Here is a 12,873-nt window from a genome sequence, read left to right as displayed (position 1 = left end):
CGATGTCTTTTACATCCGCGAAAAAAAAGATGCGACGAATTTTCCTCGCGATTATGTTTTACGTTACGATCATTACTTGTCGCAAATTCTTCAATTTTTTCAGAGGAAAATTCTGTTACGAGACAAAGCACCCGATTGTATCTTTTTGCATTATCTCGCAGAAGACATATACTGGGACAGAGCGCGTACGTAGTCATTAACACCGGGTCCCAAGGTGCATAATGTGACAGTAAACGTCGACACCCGCATGAACGGTCGTCGCACGCGTTCAGAAGCCTCCATGCTGGCGAACGAAACGTCCAAAATTAAATCTAACGGGATTTAAAAGCCCGATTCTCTCCAGTCGCGCGTCGCCGCGAACGCTACTTTGTCACATCAATCATTCTTTCATTAATTTCTGGAAATATACATCATTTATTTGTTTGTACATAATTATTTATCTACAATTGAAAAATAAAAAAATAAATTAACAAACAAAGATTAAGAGATTTTGAGAGTCACGAGTCTTATCGTAATATACTTTTCTCGCGATGCTTAATTTGAAATGAAAATATTATGTCGGATACAAATACGAAGCCCGGATTGGCATGTATATTAATTTGAAAATAATGGTATTTTAACAATCTTATTAAACTGCATAATTTCACGTGCGCTTCTAGTTCTGTATAAATTCCTGAGTGATCAATTTTCGCAATATCAAATGTTTTCAAAGGATTAATCTTTACTTTGCTAGAAAGTTATGGCTGCTGGGAACATGAAAATATCACCAAGCTGAATCATCAAATCGAAATAAGCCCATATCGACGTAACGCTTCGGTATTTCTCCGTTCATCGTGCAGCATGCAAAGAGCGAATTATTCTGCTCCATCTTAAACTTACGGAGAGAGTCAGTGGCCAGTACGGGACACAGGATACGCGTGATCATTTTGCAAATTCGCCAGATTTAATGCTGCGACGGTCGTAGGCCCGATATCTTGGTTTGTATGGCAGGTCGCCTAGCAGTTGCGACTTAGAAGGAGACTATTGTCACGACAGGCCTACTTCGCGGTACTAACGGAAGTCTCTTGACCAATCGGTCTCTCGATTCTTGGTCAAGGGGTCAGATTAAAGGGAAAATTGAAACGCATTATTGTCCGGTAATTAAAGCAGAATCCTCGGCTTTTGAAATTATCGGTATACTTGGTCGCGAAATTATTAGTCCATTAGTCGGCAAATACTCTGCCGTGTAATAAAAAGACAAACCCGCATATATATACAAATTTTTAAATTTTACAAATACAGAGAGTGTGAAAGTTTTAAAATATTTTATCGAATACATAATTCAAATAATTAGTAAAATTAAATAAACTGTAAACACCATATGAAAATTATTCTGTCGGATGATTAAAATAATTTCAAATTTCTTTCTCGTTCAAATTTCTTAACTGGCTAGATTTATAAATGGTAAATTATCGTTTTGTTACTATTAATGCAGAATGGAAAATCATCGACGCGAAAATTCTGATCAATTGACGAAGAAAAGCAGGGATCCCGGAGATGCATGATTATTGCAGGCCATAGAGCGAATATCGGTCTTCGACGAACGCGGTAAAATATTACAGTTACTCCTAAACAACAGTATTGTTGCTGGTACTCGCGCGTATAATATGAGATGTGCGTATATAATATAGGATAATATCGCATTTTTGCCTTCCTATACCGCTCGTAAAGGCAGTAATATCGCAGGAAGCACGAAATCTCAGGTTAGTTGGAATCTTTAAATCGATTTATGGGTCACGCATAACGAATATAATTTTATTTTTATTGGAACGATCCACACGTAAGGAGAATGATTAGTTAAAATATGAACATATTTCAATTATATATGTACAAATGAAAGATAAAAGTAGGAAGCACATATTGCAGAATCGTTAAAATTTTATTTCCCAAATTTTTATATTAATTTATCAAGCTTATGTCTATGTTAAACTTATAATTTTATCGAAAGATTTATCCTATAATAAGATTCATGCAATTAACTTTCAACATCGCTTCTGATTATATTTTAAAAAGATTGATTTTAAAATCGGATGTCAAACGTAATAGTGTCGAAATGCAGCACAATGGATGATGGTGAAAGAAAGGAATAAAAGTTCGTTCGCATTGACGAAACGACGACAGATGTCATAGTCACATTAAGTAATTAATTCTAAATAAGCAACGAGTAATAAGAGCGGAGAGATGATTTTTACTAATTATCGCGTTAACGAAGAAAGAAAATCAATACTCATTATATTTTAAATCTTTGCATTAACCCTCAATTAGCACACCTCGGTTGGGCCACCTCAAATGCCACACTAGTGCGATTTGAGATTTTGACTACTTTTAACTGTCGTATCTCAGTCATTTTTAATAAAAATTTATGTAAAATTTCCCTGGCAATCGAGTAGTGCACTTTATTTTACGAAAAAGAAATAATTTTTATATGAAAAATTGAAATATATAAAGTGCTGAACGAAAAAAAAGTGGTGCGAATTAGCACATGTGTGCTAATTGAGGGTTAATAACTTATTATTATACAAGATAACAAAAATTAAGTTATTTTTATAAAGTATAAATTAACACACACATAAAATTGTTTTACCTCATATATCGATATTTACGGAAAAAGTAAATTATTGATCTATTTATATAGTTTCTCTCATTGCTGCTATAAATTGCATTTCAAGCACTTTTACTAATTGGAAGAAGTATTCATTTTTTTGTGATAGACCTCAACAAAAAGCTAATTACGGATAAATTGAGAAATACTGATGGGATTTCTCTTCTACTTATATCTTTATAATTATTGATGAATTTTAACATTAGTCAATGACATATTGAAATTAGATCGCGTTTAACTTTAGATGAGGGCATAGAGCTAAGAAGGAGCGAAAAGTCTGCCGCTGCACCTGGGCCTAGAGACGGACAAGCGAATTTACGTTGTCCGATCCAAGGCGATCAAGTTTTCGCACCCACCTATGTGCCACGTCACAGTCGGCGATCTCCCCTCGATCGCATAGAAGCTAAAAAGTTCCCGCGCGGTTTCTCTCTCTCTCTCAGCTCTCTCCTCTTCCTCTCTTTCTCTTGCTCCTTCTCTCTTTTTCTCTCTCTCTCTCGCTAGTCTCGATCGACTTCGCTCCGCGAAGGGTCTTCGGTGGCGTAGTGCCACGCACCCTGACATTATCTCCCGGTTTATTATATAGGTACCTGGTGGCACGCGCCATGCGCTCCGGCCCCGGCAACAGCTGCTCCTGCGCCCGAAGACCGGAGGTGGATGAATAAAGTGAGAGGCACACCTTGCTGCAGGCGCGTGCCGGCAGCTTTCAAGATGTGAATACCGCGAGATACCTCCGTCTGTCTGGGCCGTTGCTCTCTCACCCTTTTATCTCCGGGAATCGGAGCCAGCGAAACGCCACGCCGGCCGTCGCGCCGCGCCGCGCCGCCGTCGCCACTCGCCGCACGCCGGACATTCGACGTACGCGCGACGCAACATCGATCGTCGCGCGGTTAATTGCTGCGTCAATCGATCCATCACGTACCAGTCGCGCGATGATATAGCATCGTTTCGCAAAGAGACATGTACGGACGTATTATTTTTTTATTTAGAAAAATCCATAACACTTTGGCGGAGCTCACGCATCCAAGTTTATAGAAATTTGTCTATATTAGAAACAAATCTTTTGTTCGAAGTTATCCAAACGTACTCCAAATATTGTAAGAGAACTGCGAATCGACATTCGTATGAGATCTGTGTTGAAAGTATGAGCGTGAATAAAAAAAAAAGTACACCGAAGATATAATACGCCGCGGTATGCCCGGCTTGCGTAATTTTTGATGAACGAGTAATCGACTGATCCAGCAAACATTATCGCTTGCGCGCTGGGCACCGCGAGATAGCCGTGTCCGTGCATCTGCAAACGCCGTACCATCTTGCAGATGCGGAATACATTTTGCGCGTGTGTAAAGAGTTAAGAACGTTCTTGTCGGGACGCGCGATGCTCATCCCGAAGCAAGGTGGCACCTGCTACCCAAGGTAACAATACGCAGCCGGATCGGGCTACGTAACGTATTCCGTTTTTGTCATTTGAAATGAGGATCTACTAAAATACGTCGCAAAGTCGATTATGCAATTTTTTTGCCGTTAGATTTCTCGGTGAAGAAATGCGAGGAACGCAAAAATGGAAACGCATTGCAAATGTATCGTGCAAACAATGTCAGGTGTGAATTTAAATAAGCCTTTTGAGTAATTTACGTAACAAGATCAAAAAGCTCCGATTAATGTTTTAGACTAAAAGAAAATAATTCCGTATTCATTTTATTAATACAAACGTGTATCGTATTTTTCTTGTCTCAGAACCGAATAGATTAAGAAAAGAGAGCAAATCTTCTCTCTTTATCGATAAATAAATATTCATCTTTTTTCTTTCTCAGCTACGGTTCCTTCGTGGTTATTTTTAGAAACAGTTTTTAATCACCTGTTGACTCTTTTCATACGCGGAGAATGCAATATGTAAGCTGATTACAGCCGTCTTCTGTAGCAAAAGAGTTAATGAAAGAGGAGATAAGTATCAACAGCAGCGCGTCCTTCATCCGTTTTCTTCTCCGAAATACGTGTTTCCAGTGCGCGCACTGGTGTACGTATACACGTGAATCTTGTATTCACAGATATCACCTGCTGCGGTCGATAATATATGAGGTGAAGTAAACTATCGTGAGACAAAGGGTTAAAATAAGATTGTTATTATTCTCTGCTTTATACCAGCGAGATACTGAATCACACTTTTCATTATAACCCAATTTAATATTATTACCTCTCAGGCCAACAATAGTTAAATAAAATACATACCTTCGTACACTTAGTTACACACAACTTAACAATTCTCTAATACAGAGCGTGAATTACATGTATCGTTGAATTATTCTACTTATTATTATTTATCATTTAATTTAAAGCAGCGAATTAAACGTTCTGACGTGTCTTTCAATGACAGAATATAATCACATGTAATGATATATTCATGACGTTTCGTCCAACCATCAAAATTCTAACGCGCCACGAGAGGAATCGGCTGTTCTTTTTTAAACGCTTTCTCTCCCCGTTCGTTCACATCTTCGACGAACGGATGGTTTCGACAATAAGCTAGTGATCGAAGGCAGCTGGACCTTCTTCGAGTCATCTGCCTCTGTAGCTCGCGATGCGATAACTATCCCCCTACCCGCGCCGCGCGCCGGCTACATTAATGGATATTTATTATCGTCATCGAAGGTAGCTACTCAAAAGGCAGCTGACTCCGAAAGAGATCGAAAAGATCAGTTGTAAATGATGCAATAAAAAATTGTAATCATCATAAACCGTATTTATCACAGTTTTACACTTCATTCTATGTATATGTACTACTATTTCATTTTTACCGTGTAATAGGAATTTGTATTAAATTAGAATTCTTGATGGATGCTAATATATAATATTCAGAAAGAAATTTGCACTACGTAAATTAATGTCAAATTATGATTATATATAATATCATCGTATTTTTATCCATTTATATAATTTATTATATATTATATCTATGTATAATTTAAATAGTTTTAAATAAACAGGTAATTTATAAAATATTTTAGAAATTAATATCCAAGAAAAATTAAAAAAGAGAAGTTATCTCACATACTACTGTTATTTTTGTGGAAAATGCTTTGTTTAATTTGAAAATATTTGTGCGTATTAATCCATCAACAGAGAAATCAATATATTGATGGTACTGCCTATCTATATTATTAGAAGTCCTTTCCTCCTAACATATCTAATTCTGTCCAAAAATATGTTTCGATACAGTAGATTTCAGTCCCACAAGCTATTAAAACCTATGAGAAGTGTATACAAAGGGAGCTAAAAGAATAAGCTCCAGAAATGGCTCTAGAGCTAATAGGGCCCGAGGCAAAACTATTTGAAAATCTAGAATGCAATATTCTTGCGCGCTCAAAATTCAACAGATATTGCGCTCTTGCATATTCCAGTTTTTTATGAATAATCTATCATCAAAATTGGGACTCTAATACAATACCCTAATGAGACATGTACCTCAACGTGACAGTTTTGTTATATAAACGTTATATAAAAAATAATGTTATATTAAATGCTCGTTTAAATGTTATATAAAAAAATAGAGCAATATTATAAACGCAGAAATGGGGTTAAAGTTGTCTTAATTAAAACTGTCGCATATCGCAGTTTTTAAAACCGATATTCTCGAACACCTTCTTTTAGTCCTTTTAGTAGATCCGCCTCTGATGATGGCATTATGTCAGCCGGAAAGGCGGGAGATGTTCTCCCGCTAATATTGGTGTCTCATGATCAGATAGGAAATTGCATAGGGATGTTTAACAAGGGGGAAGACCGGAGCTAAATGCCACGCTCCTAAATGTCAGGGCAGCATCCCTCCGATAGACCGGTACCACTTAACACGGGCGCTAACCCACGTTGCGGGCTGGTGAATGTGCAACTGCGTCACGTTACTTTGTCACGGTCCGAAGTCACTTTTATCCCCCGTGGGATAAACAGGAGGGTTAGATCGTGGATAGGTGTGTTCCGCACGTCATAGAAGTTTCTCTCAACCCGATTTCGCTACGGTCGTCTAAGACAACCGTAGTATTTGCATTTTTTAGTATACGAAGAGAGAAAAATGAAAATATATCGTTGAAACAAAATCAATAGAATCAATAGAAGTTTCAACAAAAATTTGATCTGCTGACATTTCTCGTAGTCCTTTTTGCTCCTACTGTTTCAATTTAGCTTGCCTTAAGTTTGATACTTTCGCGCTACTTAACCCTTCGAGAACACACCTTTTTTTTTCATTCACAGAGAACACTCTGGGTCAATCTGACCCTACACACACTTTGATCGTCTACCATTTTAAATTGACAAGTGCGATCAGCTTGAAAAAATTCCCAGATGTACTTGGAACATTGTTAAATCAATTGATATAAATAAAAAGTGCCGTTGGAATTATTTACATATTTAAAAAAATTTAAAAAGAATTTAAAAAAAAAATTTTTTTTTAATTTTTTTAAATATGTAAATAATTCCAACGGCACTTTTTATTTATATCAATTGATTTAACAATGTTCCAAGTACATCTGGGAATTTTTTCAAGCTGATCGCACGCGTCAATTTAAAATGGTGGACGATCAAAGTGTGTGTAGGGTCAGATTGACCCAGTGTGTTCTTTTGAAAAAAATGTTTTTTACGAAAAAAAATTTTATTTTTTTTATGTTTAATATTTCTGGCTAAAAATTTTTTGGCAAAAAAATAAAAAAAAAAGGGTCAAATATACCCCATGTGTTCTCGGAGGGTTAAAGCTGTCTAAATAATAATTATATGTATTTTTACTTTCCATTCGCGTTATACTCAGGATACTATTTTCGTGGTACACGTTTCTACAGGATCTGCGAGACATGTCGCGCATCGAGTGGCTCGTCCTCTTGCTCGTATAGCGCGCCTGCTCCGTTCGCGATCGTAAAGATCCGCGTGTGCGAACGTGTCGTCCAACGCGGAGCTATCGGTGTATCGAAAGGAACGTGTATCTATGAGCGTGGCAAACGTGTCGCGCGTGGTCGATAACGGGCGGAGAGTGAGTGAGAGAGTGAGAGAGAGACCGCGTATTGCGCCGGGATGTTCATCGGACACCGTATATCCTGTTATCCGGCCCGCTGCAGAATAGCAGCGCATCGCGAAAACCATAACAACGCGCGCATTGTGATATTCCGGTGCACGCCGACGCGCGGCAACATCTCGTTTCACGCATCGCGTTACGCGCGCAAAAGGCGACGCCTTCGACGGATGCAGAGATCTTCTTCAGTCTCCGATTCGATATATGTTAGATAAGCGATCTTATCTCCTGCAAACTAATTCTTTTATCAATCGGGGTTTCCTGTTTCGTTCGAAGAATGTAATCTCGTACGCATGTGCGAATTGTTTAAGACACGAGATATAGGCGTATCGTTAACTACTCGTGTCGCGAAAACGATCGCGAGTGAATACCGCGAGGGGATATCGTATATGATTTTTCTCATGTACATGACGCGTAAATTATTATTTTCATAAGTCTCATTGTCAGAAGAGACTTTGAATAATTATACATAATTTGACGGCGTATGTTTGCAAGCTTTTACTAAGTATATATCAAGAACACTCTCATGGCAATTCAACATAATTAGACGTTCTTATTGAGTCCAAAATGACAATTATTTTATAAATAAATTATTAAATTGCATAAAAATGTATAAATAATACTATGTATAAAATACATTATCAAACATAATTTAAATCTACTCTATATTCTCAAGGAGATGTATACCGCGTAATAGAAATATTCGAATGATATATTTCCCTTTCATATCTCTAATCTCTGACATTATGACAGATCTGGATTGTAAAGTGGAATTGGTATCACAACGTGACTTTGCGTCCGTCGGTATGCAAAACTCTACAGACCGAAGTATTACTGATGAGTCAGACAACGACGTGGAATGTCGCTAATGAGTCGCTCATACGAGGAAACGTAAGACCTGTGCTATACTGCTGAATGTTATTTTTTTAAATCAATTTGTTTTCGGAAAAACATACATACAAAGATACATTATATTGCTAATTAATTTATACATGTTTACAAAGGCACGTAATAACATATTTACAATATAAAGTTTTAGTAGTAATTAGTAGTAGTATAGTAGTAATTATTCAAAATTTTATAGAAATTATTAATTTTATAGAGCTAAACCGTACTTGATTATGTATATAAGTATACATATAAATTATAATGTTAATCAAGTATAATTGTAATTATATTATTATATATATTCTTAAAAAAAACATTTGTTATTAATTTTAGAAAAGTTGTTGAAAGAATTTAAGAGTTGGAAGAATTAATTGGAAAGGTTGAAAGAATTAAAAGTGGAAAGCGCGAGTAAATACAATTTAGCCGTGGCATAATATATTTGCGAAAAAGTTTAGGCTTATACGTTTTACATTCCATTTATCTTGACGTTACAATTTAAGAAAAGGAAATATTTCTTTCGACGGAACGCAGACAGGATTTATATGCGTATATTTGCGTATGTTACTATGAGAGCCGTCCCAATTAAAATCACGAATCGTTGGATAATCGTGAGATAAAAAAACTTGGGATTCCTTTCGCGCGACAGCACGCCAGTCTCAAGATCTCTTGGCGGTCCCCGAAGCTCGGATAAACGTTGTGTAAGATATCCGTAATCATAATACAGCGGTACCTTGAATTCGCGTGTTCGTAACTCGTGGGAACTGGTGTAGTATCTTTCAAGAGCGTGGGTTAGCAGTATTAGTGTTTACTCAGAAGACAGAACAATGCACAGGACTGTCGGCGTCCGTTCCGCATTGCTGACTACGAGATCATCAGCAGCCGTTGCTACTGTTACAACCGATATAGAAGACCGGCATGGTCACCTTCGAACTATCCCGCGGCTTCGACGACGATAATTGTTTGCCGCGCCACAGCGGATGTTCGTTGAGTAGCTCGCGATTATGAATTCTATTAGGCACCATCGTGCCGATAATGATCGACATTACGAAAATAAAAGCGTATATCGCGAGAGACATGTCTTGCATCGAGTCACGTCTCGTACTCGCATTAAGACGAGAAAGACTGAGATAGGGTATCTTATACTTTTTGAAATCGAAACTCGAGATAATTAATACAATGATGATTGTAATCTGTGATCGAGTTTAAAGTGATCAAAATTAAGAACGTTTTATTAACTCATATGATCGAGTATAATTGAATATTATATCATTAGTAGAATAATTGTACATTAATATGTCACAAGGAATAAATCGATAAGTAATATATATTTAGAAAAAGATATTTATTTAATAGCATTTTAAAGTTTTTATATAAATTTTTATATAAATCTATTCTTATACAAATTTGAAATTTATTGTTCAGTAATTTTTCACCTAAACTTTTTATTTGTCTTTTCTTTAATATTAAGCTGAGCATGTTAACCAAATTAATTCGTAATTAAAGAAACACTAAAAAATGTCAATTTTTTTATACTCAATCTATTTTTATCTTTTATTAATAATCTTTATTAATATTATATGAAACAATTTACTTTCCACATAAATTTTCACTTTTACTAATTATAGAATACATATTTAAAAAATAAAATGTAAATTATTTAGCAGAAAAACATTCAATATTTTTTTGGTTGTTTATGTTTTCTGTATTTTTTCTTTAATATCTAATAAATTAATTAGTAATTTGATATATTTTCAGTTTAATATATTTATGCTGTTTATATTATTTTTTTTTAATATTTAAAGCGCTAGCCTCTATTTTTAATATACATACACACAAATCGTTCTTGCATTGATGTTTTTATAGGCTATTCTGCGGATTAAAAAATTGCCATGGCCATCGCAAATTACGTCTCAATTTTACGCTAACATCCAAAGGACACACAAGTTGCGCAAAGTTATGCAACCGAATCTTCCTCTCGTCCGCGACATCTCGAGATTCATCATCGTACGATACAACGTCGCAGTATTTTCTCGTATTCCTATTACGCAAATGCCAATTCGTTCCCTCCCCTCTCGTAACCTCGATTCTCGTGCACATCTCTCCTCTCTCGGCAGCGGGGAACAATGGCGCCATTACGGCTACGGGCCTCGTCATCGTCCTCACGGGTTTCTCAGCACGCCAGCCGGCGTTACTGCGATTTTCACGAAAGCTGCACGTAGTACAATGGCTTCATGCTCCGCTCGTCTTCTCGACGTACGTCATTTGAGACACACGCTGCCGATTAATCGAGAAGCTATAACGTTTTGCATCATGCATCGCGGATAATTGTACAGCTCGCGCTGTAGTTAGATATTTAGAATTGATGTTGTTCCGGCGAGTGCGGTAACCGCACCCGGGAATTTTCATCTTTACACACGGCTTACACTCCCTATTTTATGTTGCAAGTGCCTGGAAAGTGGTCTATCACGCACGCGTAGCGTGCGTAATGGGGCACTTTCCATGCACGTATTGCATAAAATACAATTGTGACGTTATTATCCATGAGCATCGATAACACAATGCCGCATTGTATGACAGATATAAAGATAAATGTAATATAATCGAAACTAATGTTTCGATTTTTTTTAATCTTTAAAAAATAATCCAAAAAATTAATGAAAACTAGTTACGGGACATTCTGGTTGGTCGTTTTGGTCAAAAATAAAATGTGAAGTTTTAAACGGATAGCACCAATATGTATAGATAAATAGGCCGTTTATTGTAATTGAGAAATCCCCATATAATTTTGTTTTTATATTTCACCGTGCCTCTCGACTTTCGGAAATGTTACGCTAGCCGGGACGCGGCTCGCCTTCGCCAGAATGCGTTAGCGAACTATAACGAGGACCGTTTGTATTCCACGGAAGACACTCCGCAGAGCAGAGCCGCCGAGGTCCCCGGTTATTGATCGGCGCTTAGCTTGCTAGCCGGTTGATTTTACTCCGGCCGGAGGAGGACCATACTGGATGGTAGTGTGGATAATGTTAGCCTATAGCTGCTGGTACACATACATGCGCCCACATACATACACACGCGTTACCCACACAGCCGCGTCGGCCCGCCGCCGTCGCGTTCGCCGCACACGTATCCGCTCGGTGCACGTGCGAGGCCGACAGCGGCGGAGGGATCCAACTTCGGCCGTGTACGCCGGAGGATTCGATGTAGGTGCTTTCGTAGCCAGGCAACCCGGGCTCGTTCCAGCCGTGTAACCACACCCTCGATTCACCAATTTATTATTCATCTAATGACCACTCACCATATTCGCGCTCGTATGCGCGCGCGCGCGCGCGAGCTTTCCTCCTCACGCATTTCTCTCGCGCGATAATAGGACTTCTTCCTGAGCCCCAAAGCCGATTGTGAAACTATAAGAATTATAGCGAGGCAAAATAAAGTAAAAGTTAAAATGTAATAGAGATTCTACGACTATGAAAAGATATTGCGAGGAGATACGTTGACCTTTCATCTCTTCATGAATAGAATATTTCTTATAAGTCAGACGAAACATTTTAAAAATATAGCACAAGGTGAGTGTAATATATATTGTTCTATTATGATATCACGATTGGAAGAAATCATATATGAAATTTGTAACAACTAAATTGAGAGAAACACGAGAATTGAAATCTCCTTTTATTCAATAAATACGTCACATCACAATCATAATTTTTGAAATTCGTATCATAAAAGATAATGCGATTGCAAATTACGAAGCAAATAGTATCTCATCCTTCTCCCAGAAGCATGACCGAGAACGAAATAAAAAAAAGAGTCAAAAGCGATCGATACATCCATGACACTCAAGACATCGTAAATGCGATGACATTATGACTCCGCCACGTCCCTGGCCAAAAGGTTAGCCTCGACGCTAGCAATGACGAGAGAGATTATCGTGATGACTTCTCCGCGCCTGGCAATCGAATTCGACACGAAACCTTTTTTTCTCCCCAGTGTGCGTTTTCGTGGTCATAACAACGGCTGATCATCTAGCTACCCTCAGTCCCCCACCATCGGCGGGATGGGGACGGCGCCAAGGTACGAATGCGAGAACTTACAGGGAAGTCCTAATGATCGAGCGCTTCTTCCCCGAACCCCAGGAATCTGATTCGATCGGACGAAAGAGAGAAAGAGAGCGAGAGAGAGAGAGAGAGAGATGGAGAAGCGAGGAGAGAGCGTCAGAGGCCGCCGAGGGTGTGCGAGGCGGAGAGGGCTGGGGAGGAAGCAGGGCTCACCTCTTGGCTGGATGGGTGGGTGATGGTCG

Source organism: Temnothorax longispinosus, chromosome 3, assembly GCF_030848805.1.
Source record: "Temnothorax longispinosus isolate EJ_2023e chromosome 3, Tlon_JGU_v1, whole genome shotgun sequence".
Taxonomy (NCBI): domain Eukaryota; kingdom Metazoa; phylum Arthropoda; class Insecta; order Hymenoptera; family Formicidae; genus Temnothorax; species Temnothorax longispinosus.
The sequence above is the reverse complement of the archived record's forward strand: the minus strand, read 5'-3'. Positions refer to the sequence as shown.